A 7994-nucleotide genomic window follows, 5' to 3' on the forward strand; every position below is an offset into this window, starting at 1 on the left:
TGGACTCAATCTGCTGGAAGAACAACAAACAACCTCCAAGAGGTCTAAATTATTTAATAAGCTCCAAGCTCTCCATCAGAGTGCTGTGAACAAGGCCTTACAGAGTCCAAATGGACACCTGGACTTGTTCCTCCGCTTCCTCCTGGGTCTTTCACTGCAGACCAATCAGAGTCTCCTACGAGGCCTGCTGACACAGACAGGAAGTAGCTCACAGACCAATCAGAAAACAGTCCAGTACATCAAGAAGAATCTCAGTGAGAATCTGTCTGCAGAGAAAAGCATCAATCTGTTCCACTGTCTGAATGAACTGAATGATGGTTCTCTAGTGGAGGAGATCCAACAGTCCCTAAGATCAGGAAGTCTCTCAACAGATGAACTGTCTCCTGCTCAGTGGTCAGCTCTGGTCTTCATCTTACTGTCATCAGAAGAAGATCTGGATGTGTTTGACCTGCAGAAATACTCGGCTTCAGAGGAGGCTCTGCTGAGGCTGCTGCCAGTGGTCAAAGCCTCCAACAAAGCTCTGTGAGTAAATATGTCATCATCCCTTTATTTATATCATAAACAGTGTGATGGGTGCTGTTCTTTTAAAAACTTAAGAATATGAATTCAATGATCATCAGCTCTAAATGAAGCATATGATAATTTTAATGTCCCAAAGCAGCAGAAAGTGTTTCTGAGACATTTGTGTGTCTAACTCTTATCAAAGTACCATCCAGACCCATAGGTCATTAACTCCTATCATCAATGTTGCTAAAAAAAAAATCAATAATAATTATTAAGGGGGGGGGGGCAACCATCAAAAATAAGGCACTGGCTTAAGCTACACACTCCCGAGAAGCACACCATTCCACATACACACAGAAGGGTCTCTCTACAGAGCGACAAATACACTTACAGACCGAAGAAGGGTAACTTACATTTACAATAGGGCACCTTGTGGCGGTACACAGCATTGCAATAACAGTGACCGTTACACTAGTCAGATGCCCGAACCACCTCAACTGGCTCCTTTTGATGTGGAGGAGCAGCAGCTCTACTTTGAGCTTGTGATGGAAAATTTTACTTTAACCTCTTATATGTTGTTCAGCTATGGAGTGACCATGAAGTGACCTGTAGGTTGTAAAAACTGTCCAGATGACCATTCCCTTATCTGTAACCTACACACAGCCTTCCTCTCTCAGGATCTTCTGTGTTAATGGGGTCACATTTCTTAGTTTCATTTTCCTTTTGGTTAGTCTATTTTATGTAGGGACATGTAACTGGGGGAGGATCTCCTCTTCTTTATGGTTGGGTTAAGGACGGGCAGAACAGGGGGTGTAAAAGGGTATAAGTACATTGTGTTTCTGTGCAAGATTCAGAACTCAATTACATACTTCTCAGTGTGTGGGCGACTTCTCCTCGTAAAAGTAATAAACCATGTAAAGAAATTGTTGGGATAACAGGCTTCCTTGATCCCGTTCCTCCCCCCGGGCTCGTTAATATAGGACAGGAAAGTTAGACTTTCAGTTTCATTCATAAAAATTTATTAATCACCACACATAATACATGAGGGCCAAAAATAATGCAGAATTAAACAAGCATGCTTGGAGATTGCAATTAATATCCCCTACCGCGTTTTACACTTTTCTCATCCCAAAATGAACGCTGGCTGCAATCTGTCTGTCTGTTCGCGCATTCCTTTTTTATGCCCCTGAGACATGCCCTAATACCTTATAAGGAATTGTTTTTCCCTCAGGGCCAACTCTCCTCTCTCAGTTATGCGACCCCCACTCCTGCCTGGTGTAAACAATGGGAGAAACACTCCTCTGAGACTTCTTCACCTTCTTTCCCTGATCAATATGCAATAATCAATTCCCTCAATTCCCCCTTTTGAGCTCTTCTAGAGCTCACAATCAATTGTAGCTGCTCCTGCAGGCTCCCACTCACCTGCCTCTCCTTTCGCTGATCCCTCCCTTCCTCAGCAGCCGCTGAGGAGAGGGAGTTCCCGGCAGCAACGGCGGAAGGCACCCCTAGACCCGAGCGGTATAACACCGCGGATTTCCACACTCCCGGCCTGCTTCCACGCAGCCGTCTTCTAACACACCCAAACTGTCCCCTGAGCAGCCCCTGCTGCCCAGGATGACGGCCACCCAGCCTGCATCACGGCCCGCTACAGCATCTTGGCCTTCAGCAGTGCCTCCACCCGCACACCTTCAGTCCTCACCTCCAGCTTCAGACTCAACTGGTCAACCTGCAGAGCCACCCCAGTCGTCTGAGGAGACGACTGCATGCTCTACACGGCAGTCTGGGGATCCTGGACCTCAATCCGAGCCGTTGGGGGTCTCCGCACAGTCCGAGCCGGTGGGGGTCTCCGCTCAGTCCGAGCGCTCCGAGCCCGAGGGTCCCGCTCAGTCCGAGCCGGTGGGGGTCTCCGCTCAGTCCGAGCGCTCCGCGCCAGGGGGTCCCGCTCAGTCCGAGCGCTCCGCGCCAGGGGGTCCCACTCAGTCCGAGCGCTCCGAGCCAGGGGGTCCCGCTCAGTCCGAGCCGGTGGGGGTCTCCGCTCAGTCCGAGCGCTCCGCGCCACTCGAGGGTTCCCCACCAGAGCCCGAGGTCGCCCGTCTCCGCCGCCGCATGCCCCGCGGCCGGCCTCCAGTGCCTCCTCGTCGTCGCCGCCGCCGCTGGGAGCACGGTCGGTCTCCAGTGACTCCCCCTCGTCGTCGCCGCCGCCGCTGGGAGCGCGGTCGGCCTCCAGTGACTCCCCCTCGTCGTCGCCGCCGCTGCTGGGAGCGCGGTCGGCCCCCAGTGTCCTCTTCTCGTCGCTGCCGCCGCCGCTGGGAGCGCGGTCGGCCTCCAGTGTCTTCTCCTCGTCGTCGCCGCCGCCGCTGGAGGCGCGGTCGGCCTCCCTCATCCAGACTCTGCTTTGTGGCCCCTTGGCCTCTGCGGCCCCCTGAACTGTGTGTTTTTTGTTTTGGATTTCCCATGGACTCCTCTGCACTGTGGACTGTTTTTCGGCCTTGTGCCATTGCTTTTGTTTGTTCTGTTCCTTTTGATTGTTGCTTCCTTGCCCTCGTGTTCTAGAACTTGCCCCTGTGCTTCTCCAGTGTTTTGGTTTTGTCCCTGGGCCTTCTTCCTTGTTGCTCCCTGCCTGGTTTTTGTTTCGGGCCCTCCTTCCTGGTCCCCCGCCTCCCGCCCTGGTCCGGTTTTGTTTCTTGTTTTGGCCGGCCTTTGAGGGGGGGGTACTGTCATGTCCTGTGCCGTTTGCCCAGCATTTTGTGTTTATAGTTTATTTCCTGAGTTTGTCCTCCCAGTATGTTTGATGTCATGTTCCCAGTGTTGTGACTCGTCTGCGTGTTCCTTGGTTTATCACTTCCTGTTTTATTTTGCCAGTGTGATTTCCCTGTGCTTTGTGTTTAGCTTTGCTTCCCCTGTGTAATTAGTTTCATTTGCCTCACCTGTTGTTCCCTGCTGTTTTCTCTTGCCCTGATTACCCAGTGTGTATTTAAGCCCTCAGTTTCCATCTGTTCTTTGTCGCGTCGTTGACGTTGTGTGCCGTGTATTCCTGTGCTCCCTGTGGTTTCCCTTCGTCTCCCTTCTGAAAGGTTTTTGTATTCTTTCCCCCCCATCTTTAATAAACCTTTTGAGTTATGTACGTCTCCGGAGTCCTTCGTGTTTGCCCTTCCTCGCCCGTCTCCTCCCCGGTCATGACACGCAGCGATGGTTCAGCTCGTCACTTACCACTTCCTTCAAGGGACACCTGTCACTGTCACTGACGCCTCCTGCTTTGAGGGCTATACCTACCTGTTCCCTCACTCGTTTTTCAACCCTCTTTTTGTCCTTTGTGGTCTCTTTCTGTATTTTCAATACTGTTACCAATTCCATAATTTGCTCATTGACCGTTTTCCACTCTTTCTCCATGTTATCCTGCTTTCCTTCTCAGTCCTTAATTTATTTTCAATTACTCTGATATAAGTTTTATTTATTATTTTATTTATTTATTTATTATTATCTTTTCTTTTCTTATTTTATATGTTATTTGTTTTATTCTATTTCGTTTTATTTATTTATTTTATTTTATTTTACTGCTTATTTTGTATTGCCTCGGCTTTTCTTAATCCTATATACGTATGTATATTTATGTGTGTATGTGTATGTGTGTGTGTGTGTGGGTGTGTGTGAGTGTCTCCTTTCTGACTCCTCCTTCAGCACCCTACTTGCAGGGACTTCCGCCCCTGAGAGTCAGTTTGCGCTGTCTGTCGAGGAGTTCACTTCCTCTTTTCCCGCAGCAGACCGTGCCCTGGTCTGCCCGTTCTCCTTTGTTCTCTTTTCACTGTACAGGTTTTTACTCTTGACGTCTTCTCCTATGTTTTTCCTTTTTTTTTTTTCAATGCATCTGCTTCCCGAGGCGTACCTCAACAGACCAATATCGTGCTGTGATCTCACTGCTGCTTCCGCGCTCGTTAAACAGCATTCACACTCGTGCACTTTCACTCTTCCCAATACATGTTATAACAAAACGATTTTCCCTCGAATGGTTTACTTTTATGATGCTTAGGATTTTTTTGTCAATAATTACCCTGGGCTTTCCACCCTTTATTTTAATGCTTGGAGTTTTTTATTAATAATTATTCCAAAACTTACACTATTATTTTAATATGCTGGGAATTATTAATAATTTTTCCGGGCCTTTCACCCACTACTTGGAATAGATCTAATCTACTCCTGGCCTTTCACCCTATATTTCTATATTTTAATCTTCAAGGGAGCTCCAATCCCCTAAGGCGCGGGGTCAGATCAGTTCCTTTCCCGGTTTATCTGGCTCAAACCGCCCTCTCCAATTTATCCTAACTTTTCCTCCCTTTATCCCGGACGAGCCTCCAAAATTGTTGGGATAACAGGCTTCCTTTGTCCCATTCCTCCCCCTGGGCTCGTTAATAAAGGACGGGAAATTTAGACTTTCAGTTTCATTCATAAAAATTTATTAATCACCACACATAATACATGAGGGCCAAAAATAATGCAGAATTAAACAAGCATGCTTGGAGATTGCAATTAATATCCCTTACCGCGTTTTACACTTTTCTCATCCCAAAATGAACGCTGGCTGCAATCTGTCTGTCTGTTCGCGCATTCCTTTTTTATGCCCCAGGGACATGCCCTCATAAGGAGTGGTTTTTTCCCTCGGGCCAACTTTCCTTTCTCAGTTATGCGACCCCCACTCCTGCCTGGTGTAAACAATGGGAGAAACACTCCTCTGAGACTTCTTCACCTTCTTTCCCTGATCAATATGCAATAATCATTTCCCTCAGAATCTTGTCTCTCTCATTTGAGAAATAAATTTCCATAACAAGCCCCTCCTGAATGGCTGCACTTCTTACCCTATCACTAAGGCAGAGGGCAGCCACCCTTCAGAGGAAGCTCATCCTGCAGTGTCCATTTGTCCAAATAAGAACAAAGCTTTATTTTTCCAGTCTTAAATTTTCAGTTGTTTTTGTTGTTGTGGTTTTTGTTGAGGTCCAACATATAAAATGATTTTCAGCTGATCACAAATATTATTTTTCAGACTGAGCAGCTGTAACCTCTCAGAGAGGAGCTGTGAAGAGCTGCTGTCAGTTCTCAGCTCCCAGTCCTGTAGTCTGAGAGAGCTGGACCTGAGTACCAACAGCCTGCAGGAGCCAGGAGTGAAAAAGCTGTTTGCTGCAGTGGAGAGTCCACACTGCAAACTGAGCAGTCTCAGGTCAGAACAATAGATATTCTGTTTGTTATAAACTGACAAAATTAACCAAATGAATCATTTTAGCAGATAAAAATCAAAAATATTAATTTATTGTTTTTTTTTCTTAGTATTTTTCATTATTTCTAACCTGTTCAACACAAGACAAAAAGATTCTTTAAAATGCAGATTAATACAGCTTAATTATTGCTAATTGGTGTTGGTTACTCTCTAACAACAGTGTTTGTATTATTGTTAATCTTTTAATTTTCAGACTGAGTATCTGTAACCTCTCAGAGAGAAGCTGTGAAGCTCTGTCGTCAGTTCTCAGCTCCCAGTCCTCTAGTCTGAGAGAGCTTGACCTGAGTAACAACAACCTGCAGGATTCAGGACTGAAGCTTCTATCTGCTGGACTCCAGAGTCTCACCTGTAAACTGAATATTTTGAGGTCAGATCAAATTACATCGGGTTTTTCAAAATTAATCAATCACAATTTTGACCCACTGAAGGTTAAATGCATTCATATGTTGTTGTATTTTAGTAAGAAATTAAGGATTCTGAAAAAAAGACAGGATTAAATATTGCTAAATCTACTTTCTCCTCACTGCACACCGATGTCACTTTAACAGAAGTGTTTGTTTCATTGGTCATCTTCTTTTTTTCAGATTGAATGGCTGTAACCTCTCAGAGAGAAGCTGTGAAGCTCTGTCCTCAGTTCTCAGCTCCCAGTCCTCTAGTCTGAGAGAGCTGGACCTGAGTAACAACAGCCTGCAGGATTCAGGTCTGAAGCTTCTGTCTGCTGGACTGCAGAGTCCACATTGTATGCTGGAAACTCTCAGGTCAGGATTCAGACCTTTCCACTGATGATTATTTAAAATCTGATTTTTATTATAGCACAAATAGCTAGTCTTCGTGGAACTGTTAAATGATCTTTTATTTATCTTCTGATGGATTATTAGAGTCTGAATTACTGTCTAAAGACTTATAGTCACAATTCTTTTTAAAGGAAAATGTCATTTTTTTCACTGCTTAGTTTAGATATTTAGGTCTGTTTTACTTCAATAACATAACCACTTTCTTTTCATACCGGCAGGATAAAAATGTCCAAATGACTTGTTTAGGCATCTGTAGGACATTAATGAAAATGACTGAATGACTGGGTATCTAATAAGATTTCAGGAAACTTATGATAGAAATGTCTTAATGTAGATGATCAGTTTAAGAGGTTATTGGTGATATTGGTTAACTGTTTGCTTTTCATTGCAATGAAGGAATTTTACACATATTTTAAAAGACAGATAAAGTGTTCCACTGTCTGTCCAGTAGTTATTATCCACAGCCATTCCCCATCACTACAGTCATCAGAATGAAACCTGCTTCAGTTGATGGAGGAATCCAATCTATTTTTTTTCTTCAGGTACATTAGTGTCTCACAGCTGGTTCGTGTGTTCTCCCTGTTCCTGTGTACGTTCTCTGACTGTAACCTAATATAAATGGTCCATAGGTGTGAATGTGGCTGTGAGTGGTTGTCTCCCTGGTAGAGCTCTCTGTCTACGTCTACACTCAGTGTCATCTGAGATAGGCTTCATAATGATGGACCAGCTGATCATTGATGAAAACAATCAACACAATAAACAAAGTGGAGCAGATCATGGAAATGAAAAGGTTTCCATTTCATGGCAGAACCTGCTGATAGGTTTTTGAGTTTAACAACAGCTGAACTCTGAACATCCCTCACACAGTGAGAATGTGGAAAGATTTCAATTCATTTTAAAAAAGTGTATTTGCATCATATATGCTTTTATTGTGAAGGTGTACGTGGTCATCAGCTTGCTGAGTCCATGTTAGCATTCATTAGCAGAGTGAATGGACTCATAGCCACTGTTTAGCTCCCTCAGCTGACATTATAGGCTGTAGTTGACTGTTACTTATGAGGAAGACTGTGAAGCTCCATCAGCTGGAGCTGCAGAGTTACCACGGAGACGGCACCATCTCGGGATCATTCCTCAGCTGACTGAGAGACTCCAGCAGAGATGAGCTGGAGGTGCAGAGACTTGTGCATCAGCAGAGATCTTCATCAGCCTGCTCTCCTCCTCCTCCTGCTCCTCCCAGACTGTAAATGTGCAGCTTCAGCATTATAAGGAGCAGATTTTCTTTTTGCTCCTGGAGTGAAACGGCCGACCAGTTTGTGCCACAGAGCTCCCGAGCATCACTTCAGGCCTGCAGCAGCTTTCATTGGTGTTCCAGTTGGTTTATTGGAAGAATATCTGCTGGCTGGAGTGTGTGTGCAGAGAGAGTGTGGGCC

The 7994-nt window shown here is 45.4% G+C and overlaps 1 long non-coding RNA gene across 1 annotated transcript; it reads left to right on the forward strand.

Annotated features, from left to right (window-relative positions):
* Positions 1–483: 483 nt before the first annotated feature.
* Positions 484–6131, forward strand: LOC115775863 (uncharacterized). The gene is made up of 3 exons (XR_004019403.1): positions 484–522; positions 5540–5713; positions 5964–6131. It is a non-coding gene; the product is annotated as an uncharacterized LOC115775863 (long non-coding RNA).
* Positions 6132–7994: the final 1863 nt, after the last annotated feature.

This window comes from Archocentrus centrarchus, unplaced genomic scaffold (assembly GCF_007364275.1).
Source record: "Archocentrus centrarchus isolate MPI-CPG fArcCen1 unplaced genomic scaffold, fArcCen1 scaffold_24_ctg1_1, whole genome shotgun sequence".
In the NCBI taxonomy this organism is placed as follows: domain Eukaryota; kingdom Metazoa; phylum Chordata; class Actinopteri; order Cichliformes; family Cichlidae; genus Archocentrus; species Archocentrus centrarchus.